General features: G+C 32.1%; 1 long non-coding RNA gene across 1 annotated transcript; it reads right to left on the bottom strand.

The window, feature by feature from the left end:
• Window positions 1-1,162: 1,162 nt before the first annotated feature.
• On the bottom strand, window positions 1,163-13,510 carry LOC143063370 (uncharacterized). Its single transcript, XR_012974994.1, has 3 exons — window positions 13,173-13,510; window positions 8,176-8,319; window positions 1,163-6,906 (listed from the first exon to the last, which is right to left on the bottom strand). It is a non-coding gene; the product is annotated as an uncharacterized LOC143063370 (long non-coding RNA).
• Window positions 13,511-14,339: the final 829 nt, after the last annotated feature.

Raw genomic sequence — 14,339 nt, 5'->3', positions numbered from 1 at the left:
CAGGTTTCATTTGACCTTGACCTCATTTCAGTCATGCTCAGTGTTAAGATTTTGTGTTTTGGTCTGTTTTTCATAAACTATAAGCAATAGGTCAACTATTTGTTGAATGGGAGGCTTGTTAGCTGTACATGTCTGCCTGGCATGGTTCATTGGTCAATGTTTATTTTTCTTGGTTAAGTCTATTTTAGAAACTATAAGCAATAGGTCAACTATATTTAGTGTATTGAATGATTTTAATGTGTACATGTATTTCTTATTTGGTTTATATGACTTTGACCTGATTTTCTTGGACCATGTTTTAAAAGTTTATGTGATAGTTGTAGTAAAGCTTTTTATTTAGGCCTATCAACATAATATCAATGATTAGTAAAGATGGTGAGACATTTCAGTCGCCCAGATAAGCACTTTTTGTCTGAAATCTTTTTGTGTGTTATGAATTGATCAGATTAAAATTGAGAATGGAAATGGGGAATGTGTCAAAGAGACAACAACCCGCCCAAATAAAAAACAACAGCAGAGGGTCACCAACAGGTCTTCAATGTAGCGAGAAATTCCCGCACCCGGAGGCGTCCTTCAGCTGGCCCCTAAACAAATATATACTAGTCCAGTGATAATGAACGCCATACTTATTTCCAAATTGTACACAAGAAACTAAAATTAAAATAATACAAGACTCACAAAGGCCAGAGGCTCCTGACTTGGGACAGGCGCAAAAATGCGGCGGGGTTAAACATGTTTGTGAGATCTCAACCCTCCCCCTATACCTCTAACCAATGTAGTAAAGTAAACGCATAACAATTTTTCAACTGAATTTCATACTTTTTTTTATTATTTTATGCTTTTATATTAGTGTCCCCAGGGGGAGGATTCTTGTTTTTATTTTACATTTATTGTGTCCAAGCCTTTTATTGCTTGCTACATGCTTTCGTTTAATTTTTTTTTTGAAAATTGTTCAGTAAGTAACCTATAGCTGTTAACATGTAGGTCACATGGTCCCTGGTGGAAAGTTGTCTAAATGGCAATAATATCTCATTTTTTAACTTATAGATTTTCATTTCAATATTTGTCTGTGCAAACTATTTCAGTCACAAGTAAGAAGCTACTTTTAAAGTTTTATAGAAAGCTGATTCTAAGAAGTAATGGAAAGCTCATGAACTCAAAATAAGGTTAATATCAATTTATTTAATTAAAAAAAAACACTTTTATGTTACACAAGACTCTGATATACATGGTATACAAAAAAACAAAAAAAGCACTAATTTTATAAATTAGGTGTACACCTGTAGCACAGGTATATAAAACAAAACAATGTAAAAGTTAAGTAGCTAGGTGTACACCTTTAACAACAGTATGTGAAACAAAACAAAAGTAAAGTTGGTGTACACCTTGAAAACTGGTAAGTATAAAAATAGAAAATATTGTAAGGGTTCTACAGAACTCAGTGTCTCACTTACTTTTGCTGTTACTCGCAGCCTCAAAAAAAAGAGCGAAAAAAATCAATAACAAGAATGTGTCCAAAGTACATGGATGCCCCACTCAATCATTTTCCATGTTCCATAGACCGTGAAATAGGATAAAAATCTAATTTGGCATTAAAATTAGAAAGATTATACTATAGGGAACATGTGTACTAAGTTTCAAGTTGATTTGACTTCAATTTCATCAAAAACTTAACCTTGACCAAAAACTTTAACCTGAAACTTCCACTTTCATTTTCTATGTCAAGTGGACCGTGAAATTGGGGTCAAAACTTTAATTTGGCACTAAAATTAGAAAAATTATATCATAAGCAACAAGTGTACTAAGTTTCCAGTTGATAGGACTTCAGCTTCATCAACTAGAGGCTCTTAAGAGCCTGTGTTGCTCACCATGGTCTATGTGCATACATGTACTGGTAGTAAACAATGAACACAGATTGATTCATGACAAAATTGTGTTTTGATGATGGTGATGTGTTTGTAGATCTTACTTTACTGAACATTCTTGCTACTTACAATTTTCTCTATCTATAACAAACTTCGCCCTCTAGTTACACAGAGGAAAATATTTTGTAAAAATTTACAAAAAATTTATAAAATTAATGAAAATTGTTAAAAATTGACGATAAAGGGCAATAACTCTTTGAGGGGGGTCAACTGACCATGTAGGTCATGTTGACTTATTTGTAGATCTTACTTTGTTGAACATTATTCCTGTTGACAGTTTATCTCTTTCTATACTAATATTCAAGATAATAACCAAAAACTGCAAAATTTCTTTAAAAATTACCAATTGTGGGGCAGCAACCCAACAACCCATTGTCCAATTCATCTGAAAATTTCAGAACAGATAAATATTGACTAGATAAACAATTTAACCCCTTTCAGATTTGCTCTAAATGCTTTGGCTTCAGAGTTATAAGCCAAAATCTACATTTTACCCCATGTTCTATTTTTAGCCATGGCGCCCATCTTGCTTGGTTGGCCGGGTCACCAGACACATTTTTTTAACTAGATACTCCAATGATGATTGTGGCTAAGTTTGGTAAAGTTTGGCCTAGTAGTTTCAGAGGAGAAGATTTTTGTAAAAGACTACAAAATTTACGAAAAATTTGTAAAAAATGACTCTAAAGGGCAATAACTTCTTAAGGGGTCAACAGACCATTTTGATCATGCAGACTTATTTGTAGATCTTACTTTGCTGAACATTATTGCTGTCTACAGTTTATCTCTATTAATAATATTCAAGATAATAACCATAAAACAGCAAAATTTTCTTTAAATTGCCAATTCAGGGGCAGCAACCCAACAACCGGTTGTCCGATTCGTCTGAAAATTTCAGGGCAGATATATCTTGACTTAATAAGCAATTTAACCCCCATGTCAGATTTGCTCTAAATGCTTCGGTTTCAGAGTTATAAGCCAAAAATTGCATTTTACCCCTATGTTCTATTTTTAGCCATGGCAGCCATCTTGGTTGGTTGGCTGGGTCACAGAACACATTTTTGTCGAGCCTTCGACTTTACTCGAAAAAGCGATCCTAAGCGATCCTACATTCCGTTGTCGGCGTCCACAAATATTCACTCTGTGGTTAAAGTTTTTGAAATTTTAATAACTTTTCTTAAACTATACTGAATTTCTACCAAACTTGGACAGAAGCTTGTTTATGATCATAAGAAAGTATCCAGAAGTAAATTTTGTAAAAATAAAATTCCATTTTTTCCGTATTTTACTTATAAATGGACTTAGTTTTTCTGCGAGGAAACATAACATTCACTCTGTGGTTAAAGTTTTTAAAATTTTAATAACTTTCATAAACTATCCTTGATTTGTACCAAACTTGGACAGAAGCTTGTTTATGATCATAAGATAGTATCAAGAAGAAAATTTTGTAAAAATGAATTTCCACTTTTCCGTATTTTACTTATAAATCAACTTAGTTTTTTTGCCAGAAACAAAACATTCACTCTGTGGTTTAAGTTTTTAAAACTTTTATAATGTTCTTAAACTATCCTGGATTTCTACCAAACTTAGACAAAAGCTTGTTTCTGATCATAAGATATTATTCAGAAGTAAATTTTGTAACAAAAAAAATCTCTTTTTCCGTATTTTACTTATAAATGGACTTAGTTTTTCTTCCAGTTAACATTACATACAGTCTGCAGTTAAAGTTTATAAAACATTTATTAGATTCATAAACTATCCTGGATTTTTTACCAAACTCGGAAGCTTCTTTCAATCAAAAGACAGTATCGAGAGGGAAATTTTTATTGATGTTTTTCCTCATTTTTGTTGAGTCTGCGATTAACAGCAAAAGTAGGCGAGACACTGGGTTCCGTAGAACCCTTACAAATTTTTTAAACTAAATACCCCAGTGATGATTGTGACCAAGTTTGGTTAAATTTGGCCAAGAGTTTCAGAGGAGAAGATTTTTGTAAAAGATAACGACGACGGACGCCAAGTGATCTCCAAACTACCTTGACCAAAAACTTTAACCTGAAACTCCCACGTTCATTTTCTATGTTCAATGGACCGTGAAATTGGGGTCAAAAGTCTAATTTGGCTTTAAAATTAGAAAGATCATATCATAAGCAACAGCTGTACTAAGTTTCAAGTTGATTGGACTTCACCTTCATCAAAAACTACCTTGATCAAAAACTAACCTGAAACTCCCACTTTCATTTCCTATGTTCAATGGACCTTGAAATTGGGGTTAAAAGTCAAATTTGGCTTTAAAATTAGAAAGATCATATCATAAGCAACAAGTGTACTGACTTTCAAGTTGATTGGACTTCAGCTTCATCAAAAACTACCTTGACCAAAAACTTTAACCTGAAGCGGGACGAACGAACAGACGGACGAAAGGAGCCTCAGACCAGAAAACATAATGCCCCTCTACTATCGTAGGATGGGCATGAAAATATTCCTCTCTATACTATCTTTTGTTTGTAAGAAGCTTCTGTCAAGTTTGGTAAAAATCCAGGATAGTTTATGAATCTAAAAAATGTTTTAAAAACTTACAGCAAACTGCATGTAATGTTAACTGGAAGAAAAACTAAGTCCATTTATAGGTAAAATACGGAAAAACAAGAACAAAATTTCCTTCTGGATACTAACTTTTGATCATAAACAAGATTCTGTCCAAGTTTGGTAGAAATCCAGGATAGTTTAACAAAGTTATTAAATTTTAAAAACTTTAACCACAGACTGCACGTAATGTTTCCTGGCAGAAAAACTAAGTCCATTTATAAGTAAAATACGGAAAAAAAGGTTGTTTTTTTTACAAAATTAACCTTTGGGTACTATCTTATGAACATAAACAAGCTGCTGTCCAAATTTAGTAGAAATCCAGGATAATTTTTTTTAAGTTATTAAAATTTCAAAAACTTTAACCACAGAATGAATGTAATGTTTCCTGGCAGAAAAACTAAGTCCATTTATAGGTAAAATACAAATTTTTTAATATTTTTTTTTTAAATCTACTTTTGGATACTACCATAAGGGTTCTTAAACAAGTTTCTGTCCAAGTTATGGTAGAAATCCTGGACAGTTTAAGAAAGTTATTAAAATTTCAAAAACTCTAATCACAGAGTGAATATTTGTGGATGCCTCCGACAGAATGTAGGATCGCTATGTCTCACTATGTTTCGCTTTTTCGACAAAAGTCGAAAGCTCAACAACAATACAAAAGTATAATAGGTGTACACCTTAAACACCGATATATACATGTCAGTTATATTACACAACCTAGAGTTATACAGTAGGTGAACACCTTTAACATTGGTGTACATAATAGCACAAATATATATATCTTTATTTCCTCCAATAATGAAGAGCATTAGGAAGCTGAGGTAATATATTCCTACCGTAGACAATCATTATTGTTTGCCAACAGAATAGGAATGGCTCTTATTTGATTTAGCATACTTAAATTTTCAACTTACTGGTAATTTTTTGTGTTCTTACTACATATACTTAAACTGCTGAAAGTTAAGTTGGAAGCAGACATATTTAATTATTCTTTAAAAAAAAACATGAGTATTATTCATTTAACACATTATCATTATGATTTACTTTGAACACTGTAAAACCAATTTCAAAGAGTTGCATATTAACGAAGTGGAATCAGGCGAAAATAAATGAAAAAAACAAGTCTTGTTTGAAGAAGAGGTTATATTGTCTCAACATGAAACAAAGTAATGAGACTCTTCATCTTGTTTTTGATTATGTGATTACTTGCCCATTTCTATAGTGATTATTTGATTACCAGACCAAATATTTCATGATTATTTGATAATCTAGAACTGTATTTTTGATTATTGGATTATCTTGTTTAAAAAAATAATAAATGGTCATGTGATTCTATTGGCAAAACTTTATAATTATGTGATAACTTGGACACCCCCACAATTATAACAATCGGCAATGGCTCAATGCGGCTAGATTACATTGAAATACATTATGAAGATCAATAAACCTAGAAGGATTGTTTACAAGATAAGTGTAGGCAGTAAAATTTAAAATAACAAGAATGGGCACATTTTTCTAGGCATACCAACACTCATAATTCGAAAGTATCGAAATTACCTAAAGTGTGTGTCTGACATACCCTAAAATTATCTCACAAGCACCAACTCATAACATTTGAGCTGCTGACTATATATGAAGTCATTACCAGTATATTTAGATTTACCTGAGAAAAGTATGTAATAAAGATTAAGTCCATCCAACTTATAAAAAATTACCAATTAACAGAAAATGGGAAGTAAAGGTCTTACAGATCCTGAAAATAGTAACACTTAAAAACTCGTTATTGTCAAGGTACTGTGGAATCATTATTATTCGTTGGATACCAATTTTCGTTGCTTTCGTGGGTTCAGGTGAACCACGAAATTTAATGTTCAATTAATAACAAATTTTCTGTAGGCTTGTACGAATACTTAGGTAAAACCGTGAAATGGAATATCCACGAACATGCAAGTTTTCCTTAATCCAAGAAAATTGGTACCCACGAAAAATAAATGAATCTACAGTATAAAGTGTTTCTGCTAATCATGGTCATTTATAGAACAGGAGAAAAAAAATCTGATCAAATTTAAAAGTTTCATTAAACATAATTAAAATATCTGGAAATATCAACAAACAGAAAGTAAGTGTTCAACAGATCTTATCGAGATTTCACAAACAATTCTTTAAACATCTTCATTGGTTACTGCTTTTCTGTGCCTTCCTCCACGATCGTAGCCTCCAGTACATAAGATAAATGTGAGAACAGTTCCAATAACTGTGTACAATATGGCTGCAATACATGTCATCCCAAAAGAAAAACTCAGATGATGAATAATATCGAAACGGTGTAAGGAGAAAATGTCATCATTATTGTAGATTCCAGAACCAAACACAGCCACAGATATCACAAGAAATCCTCCTGAAAATATTATCAAATTGTTATTATACTATCATAACAAATGCCTACTTGCTGTCTCACCTGATTTGTGTTGCAAGATAATATTTGAGGCAAATTTTATAACTATTACTGGTAAAAATGATTGTGTTAAATAAAAATTATAATTCAACAGTGGGTCTTAACAAATACAAAATATGTCTTCTTTTGATTCTGAATTAACTAAATTTAGAAATAGTGTATTTTAAATTCAGATTTTTTTTATAGTGGTAAATCAGTGTTCTCCCAATGATTTTTGGATAGCACCAGGGTAACGTGTGTCGAAATGATTTGTACAATATGTTGAGTCGTGTTGCATCGCTTATTTTTTTGTTTTCTTCTTATTAGTTTTTGTGCCATTACCTTTTTGTCTTTTGTTTTGTTTACTGTGTAGATTTTGGGTAAAAAAAATACTGGTAAAAAGTAAATCAAACAGTTAGTATACTTTAATAAATTACAGAAATGAGCTTTTACTGATTGTTAAAAAGGTTTTGATCTTATAAAGTACAATTATGGTCTATAATATAGGGTTATTGCATGAATATTGGGGAATATTGTCCCGAGTAGAATTTTATATTGCATCAGCTTGCAAGTGCAATATATGTTCTAAGAGGGACAATATCCCCCAATATTCATGCAATAACCCTTTTATTGTATAGCAATATAATATTTAAAAGTAAAAATGGTTTAAGCTAAGATTTTGTCGTTAATGAAGTCATGAATTTTGAAGATTTATTGCACGCTAACTTTTGGTTACTTTCTGTGGGAAATATTTTATTGCTATACAATAATATTATATATTTCCTTATAAAAAGATCTTTTATGTATTGCAAGAATTAGTTTATAATTTTGAATACAGAGTTCTCTTCAGGCTTTTACTACTTTTGTTCTGAAAAGACTAAATTTAAAATACTTGATGTGTCTGTAGTATGAAAATAAGACTAATCCAAATGGTAAAAAATTGTCAATTAAATTTACAAGCAAAACATATATACATTATTGTACATATATAGCAAATAGTTTTTGCAAGAAATACTTATCCTTGGTACTGCATTTGTTCATACTATTACATCTTAATTATATAAGAATAAGACCTTTGAATTTCTTTCTGATATCGTTGTATATGTGAAAAAAAAACCCAACTCTGCAACAGGTTTAACATTCAAGATCACCAACTAAGTACCCTGGATGTTGCTTCCACAGCAGTGTCATTATTACATCTTGGGACATCTTGTTTATATAAAAATTACATACCAGTTACAAAGCATCCAATTACAGTTAGACCGTGACATAGACTGGTCCCCTTTCCTCTACATATAAACAAGAGCAGCAAAATAGTCACAAAAACAGCACTAACAAATCCTAATGATGCAAGTACTCTTGTTGCTATCCAGTAATCTACAAATATATATGTAATTTCTTATTTGATCATGTTCCAGACTTTTGACACCAAGGCATGTGTCACCTGTAACTCATTTTGAATGAAAAAATGTTAATGTTGGCTGTAAATAGAGAGTCTATTTATCAATATAAAAAATCTAAGTGCTTGTAAGCACAGAAGGGTAAAGATTGCGTTATTTTATCAGTGGGAAGTAAAATCAAATATTGCATTGAATAAAGCATTGGTTGAAGTTGATTCAACTAAAATTCTGGATTCCAATTTTTAAAGACCACCTTGCTTAACAATGACATCTTTTATATTTTTAGAACAGATATTAGGTTCCTGCACCTTACAAAAGTAATGCAACTTTCTTGACAGGTGTAACATCATATGGGTCATTTTCAAAAAATGTCGAATTTTGAAATTGAAAAATTTATTAAAAGTTACTTATTCAAACAACCCTCTACATAAGCAAATCAAAACAAACAGTACTTTAAGAACAACATATTAAAAGATGCAATCTACATGATGTCATACAAGAATATCTTGAAACATTTTTTGATCGGTGGTACAATATTTTGTCTATCCTGTTACCATTTTCAAAAGAAATTTTGGGTTATTAAGAAAAGGTTTAGATAAAATGTTAAGCTTGTTTTACGTTACCAATTAGGCCAATTAAAATTAATTGCTAGATTTTCATCCCCGCCCGCCCCTCTGAAATCGTCCCGCCCCGATTTTTTTTATTTAACAAAAATACGATTTCCGGATTTTGTTCATGTCCGTTACCGGGAACCATCGATAATTTCGTTTCATTCAAAACTTCCGGTTTCAAGTTTGTTTATGTATTTCTTCCAGTAATCTAACGAAAATGATTAAGTCGACATATTCTGCTGCTCTATGATGACAACATCATCTACCGAGAATAGAGATTGAAAACGAGAAGGGCATGACATATTCGAGTTACGAGTAAAACGCCTTGTCCTTGAACGCAAATATTTTTGCGGTAATCACAAGTGAATCGAAAACCGTGTTTTTTTCTTTATTTTAAATATACAATGACTTTTTGTCAGAAAATTTGGACTGTGAATGATATCCAAAGCGCAAGAATCGTAGAAAAAATTGGTACAAAAAACATGACTGGATTAAAGAATATGACACAAACACGAACTAGTTTGATTTATGACCGTATATTGAGAAAAAAAAGTCGACAAACAATTATAATAACAAGCCCTTATATTTACCCATGGCTGTTGTTTTTGTTGACAAACAGCAAATTGAAGCAAACACCCTCTGTAACTGTCCCAATACCCTCAATTTAGCCATTAAACAACAATTACTTTTTGGTTAAGTTCATGTTTTACATCATAATTTCTTTCAACACTGAGTTTACATTTTATTGTGTACTCATAATGCTTGTGTTGTATACAGTTGTACCAATACATTTTATTGATTTTATGGGGATTACAAACCATTGTTTAGAAAGCAAAATAAATTTGGTGTAGGTATAGTCCAACTGAAGAGAGCATTTCTCTTCTTTTGATGTATACTATAAATAGGTTTCTAGAGCGGCAATTACATGTATAACAGTGGTTGAGAATCAAGGATTTTTATTTAAGTGTTTAAAAAATAGTGTAGGATTCCTTATACAGCATGTATATACATTATACAAGCTTGTTTTCCACTAGCATATACCCCGCGGTATAAAGAACTCGTGACGAGGGTTTTATATGAAATAAAATTTAAAAAATAAAATCCTCCCACCCGCCCCATTTTTTTCAAAAATTTGGATGAAAATCTACTAATTAATTTTAGTTGGCCTTAGATGGTTTTCAAGAGAATAAACTTCTACATATATTCATTCTGTAAAATAATAGATTATTTGCCAATTTTCTAGGTTGTACTGAAAAATGGCTCTAAAAATTGGTTTTCAAAGGTTGTAAAAATTACCACCAGTAATGCAAGTCTAAGATAGCAATTTATATTGTTCGGCCTTTTTTCACCCTTTCAAATACACCCAACATCAAGTAAATCCCTCATAAGTTAATTTACTTTTCTCTTTATTTCGTTGGTAACAGGAACGTACGTTTCTGATATATCACTATATAAAAGTCTATCCTGTTACCTTTTTGTCTATCCTGTTACCGATATCAGTATTGCACCTGCAAATGCTTAATTGGGAAGATTAAGACGTTATAACCTTAAGATGAGTTCAAACAATGAAATATTTCATTCGTTTTCCACCTACATGTTAAGATAAAAAATTGAACGACGTTTTTGTCTATAATTGTCTATCCTGTTACTGTAACCATAGCAACCATAGTAACAGGATAGACATAACAGGATAGACTAATTTCTTCGTTTTTGATTGCTGTTGTGAAATAACTACTCCCTTTGGTGAAGTGATTATGGTTTTCTATTGTGAATTTGGTTTCCAACACGTTATTGCACTTTTTACAACCATACTGTTAGTGTAATTAATCAAAATGGTTGGTAACAGCATAGACATGAAAAAAAGTACGCTCTATATTTTTCACTAAATGTCTTGAAATTTCTTTTCTCTACACTGTGGTTCAAGAAACGAGGCGTTTTAAATGTAAAGATCACTTTGCATTTTTGAAATCAACACTGACTGATTCAATATTCATAGGGAGAATAATTTAACGACTGATTTAAGTAGCGGTAACAGGATAGACATGAACCTCCTGTACGCTGATTGAATTTAGCTTGTAGATAATCTGTTACATACAATGATAAAGAACCTACGATTTTTCGTTAGAATTATAATTAACGTTCTTAAAAAGTCCCTTTTGCAGATATCAAGGCGATCATAAAATCGGAAAAAAATCATTTGAAATGTGTTTTTCTGACAATGTACGCACACAAATACCCCCAAAATCGGACTTAAATGCAGTTTAATCTTATCAAAATAGATGTAAGCCAAAGGTGTGTTTATTATTAATGTTCTGAATCACAAATCCGACAAGCTTTCATTTAAACCATTACAACTGAAATTTCCATTAGAAATAAAAATTTTAGCATGGGTGTACAGAATCGACATTTTTTGAAAATGACCCATATTGTGACTTGAATATCTGAGCATATATTTAATTGATAAATTTCTGGAAATGAACATGGACAGGATGTACAAAATGTATAGATGCACTATATTTAGTGTATCAAAAAGGTAGCAAGGGCAGATCCAGGAATTTTTCGGTTCAGGGGGGGGGGGAGGCGCAAAGTTTTATTATCGCTGAGCGGGCAAGGGTAAAATTTTTTTGAGGTAAAATTATTGAAATATTTTTCTATCTTGTAGATATCTCAAACTATTGTATGGTAACATTAGCGAGAAATTAAAGTTTCAAGCTGAAACTGCATTAATCCACACCTGACAACAATCTACAATCACCGTAACGTAATTAACCCTTTTCTCCATGGAAATCTTTTTTTTTGCATACTTGATTCGCATAGGATTTTTTTAATAAAATGCTGAACATATGCTTTAAAGTATTAAGGCATTGCGAAAAACAAATATTTCATCAAATAAATTTAAGTTGGATATTCCAATGATATTCCTTTTCATATTGGATACAAATTTTATTAAGTCAACTGCAGACACTTTGTAGTCAAAGTGTTTCAACTGAGATACTACACAGGCGTCAAAAGGCGTCATTATGGAGTACATGTAAGGGGGGTGGCGTCAAAAAGCGTCATTATGGAGGAAAGGGTTAACAAGAAATATGTGAGCTTCTATTCATTGAGACTACCCCATATATTTCTCAGAACAATAAGGATAGAAACAGACCTCAATCCAGAATACACAAGCTGACCCTCCATATTAAAAAAATCTAGCAAATGTTATGTTACACTGTATGTTGCTTGGAAAACTGGTGTTGCATTCATATTAGTCAATCAAATATCTTCAGTGGGAAAATGCAATAATGATGTACTAGTAATAGATTTGTATGCTTCCTAGTGAATCCTCATCACCAAATATCAAGTGAATGACTGACGGATGGATGGACAAAGGTAAAATATTATGTCCCTGTTCTGCAGAGAACCACCAAGTTATGATGGCAAGGTCTCCTATAAAGCTACAACAATCTCCTAACTTACGCACTAAGGGATTCATATTGCATATATATGAGTGAGTTTATAAAGCTGCAGCCCCACAAACAGAAGCTGTTCAAAGCTCCTGCGAACATTTTATTTTTATTCTGTGTTCCTATCCACATCAATCTACAATCAAGACACCAGCACTTGGTGTAAAATTATGTATATAGCAATATCAGGTAATATCTTAACTAAACCTTGAAAGACATGGTGCTGGTAGTTGTGACACAAAGAAATACAGGAACACCACAAATAAATAATTGTTTTGCACATCGTCAATGTCATTTGAATGTGTCTAAGCCAATTGTACATAGTTTCAATAATGTGAAATTTAACTGCCTTACTTAAGAATTACTTAAACACTATATAACACCAGCCCTGCCAAACTTGGTTAAGACGATGGAAATGTGAAGAGTTGACCAATAGACAGGTGGACCGACGGACCCAAAGTGAGACGAGACAGATCACAATTGCTCACTTGACCAATACTGGTATTATATTTTGCAAACAAAAATTTCTACTTTTACCAGCTATTTTTAATTGTCCTTTCATAATATCTTTTGTTTACTTTTTTGATTTTCACAAACAACTAAAATCAGAATGAGATGCATTTATGAAGTTATGCTTATTTTCTTGGCATCCCAAGCATATAATACAGTACACAATTCGGCTAAATTTTTAGGTTGCAAGTGAGAAATAAATATAATATACATAGAGATACAAATAAAAAACTGCAAATACAATTTTCTGTTAACCTTACCAATAATCTTCTTAACTTTTTCGTACCAATCGTTCTCCCATTGGTACTGGTATTTTTTCACTGATCCAAACTTAGCAATTAATCCTAAGTCAATACAACCATTACCACCGAAGCACCATTGCCAGAGCCCTAGGTAATGATTTGTTTCAATCAAATCAATTAACAATTCGCTTGGATTATTGTAATTCTTAGTAGCAAAATCATCAGGTACACTGACAGTCAGCCAGAAAGGTGTGCAAAATCCAAGGACAAGCGATAATGTTGCAACAAATGTTGAAACGAATAAACATTTGTTTAAAAATGTCAGGTTTTTCCAACTTTCAAAACGCGCCATTTTATTTTAACAATCGGAACAACTCGGCCTTTCTGGTTGCACGAAGAAATAGCTATTGTACTGCGTAGCGAGAATGGCCGAGTAGTTACGATTGTTTATTTTAATTAATAAAGGGACATTTACATGTGGGGAAAGAAACAGTTTATTCCTGGCTCACTTCTTTCAACACTACAGCAATCCCAATATCTGCTCCTTAACTTTTCACGAAAGGCCGTTTTTGAACTATTTAGAACTAATTTTGAAATATCTTTCTCCATATTGAAATCTAAATAGAAATACAAAGGATATGGGTATATCGGGTATCCAACTCAGACTTAAATTCAGCTCACACACTAAAAAGCAAAGGAACAATCCCTTTGTTTGCTGTTCTTCATTCAAAGGAAGTTTATATTTGACTTAATATCCAGTTAAACGTATTAAAAACGTGTGATTATTTTTCACACAAAAATAGTGCTTTATAAAATGAGTTACAGATTCAAGTTGAGCCTACTCATGTCACGTTTGTTTTTGTTTTTGTTTTTGTTTTTTTTTATATATGTGAGTGATTACCGAGGGGGGGGCAAGGGGGTCCCAATAACAGCAAAACAGCAAATTGATTTGGCTTACAACAGATAACAAGGAATTAAAATGGACAAAAACAGATAACAGTAAATGAAATATTAAAATAAGCCGGGTCCTTGACAAATCCAGTATTTCTTATTACGGGTATAATCCTTTGTAATGAATTCCATTTTCTATGAACATGGTTTTCAGAATTATGTATCTAGATATGTATTTGGTATATTCTTGTCCGTTTGTCGTCAACATGTCGGACATTAACTCAAACATTCTTT

Source organism: Mytilus galloprovincialis, chromosome 2 (assembly GCF_965363235.1).
Source record: "Mytilus galloprovincialis chromosome 2, xbMytGall1.hap1.1, whole genome shotgun sequence".
Lineage (NCBI taxonomy): Eukaryota > Metazoa > Mollusca > Bivalvia > Mytilida > Mytilidae > Mytilus > Mytilus galloprovincialis.
Note: the sequence above shows the minus strand (reverse complement) of the source record. Positions and strands in the feature narration are given on the sequence as shown.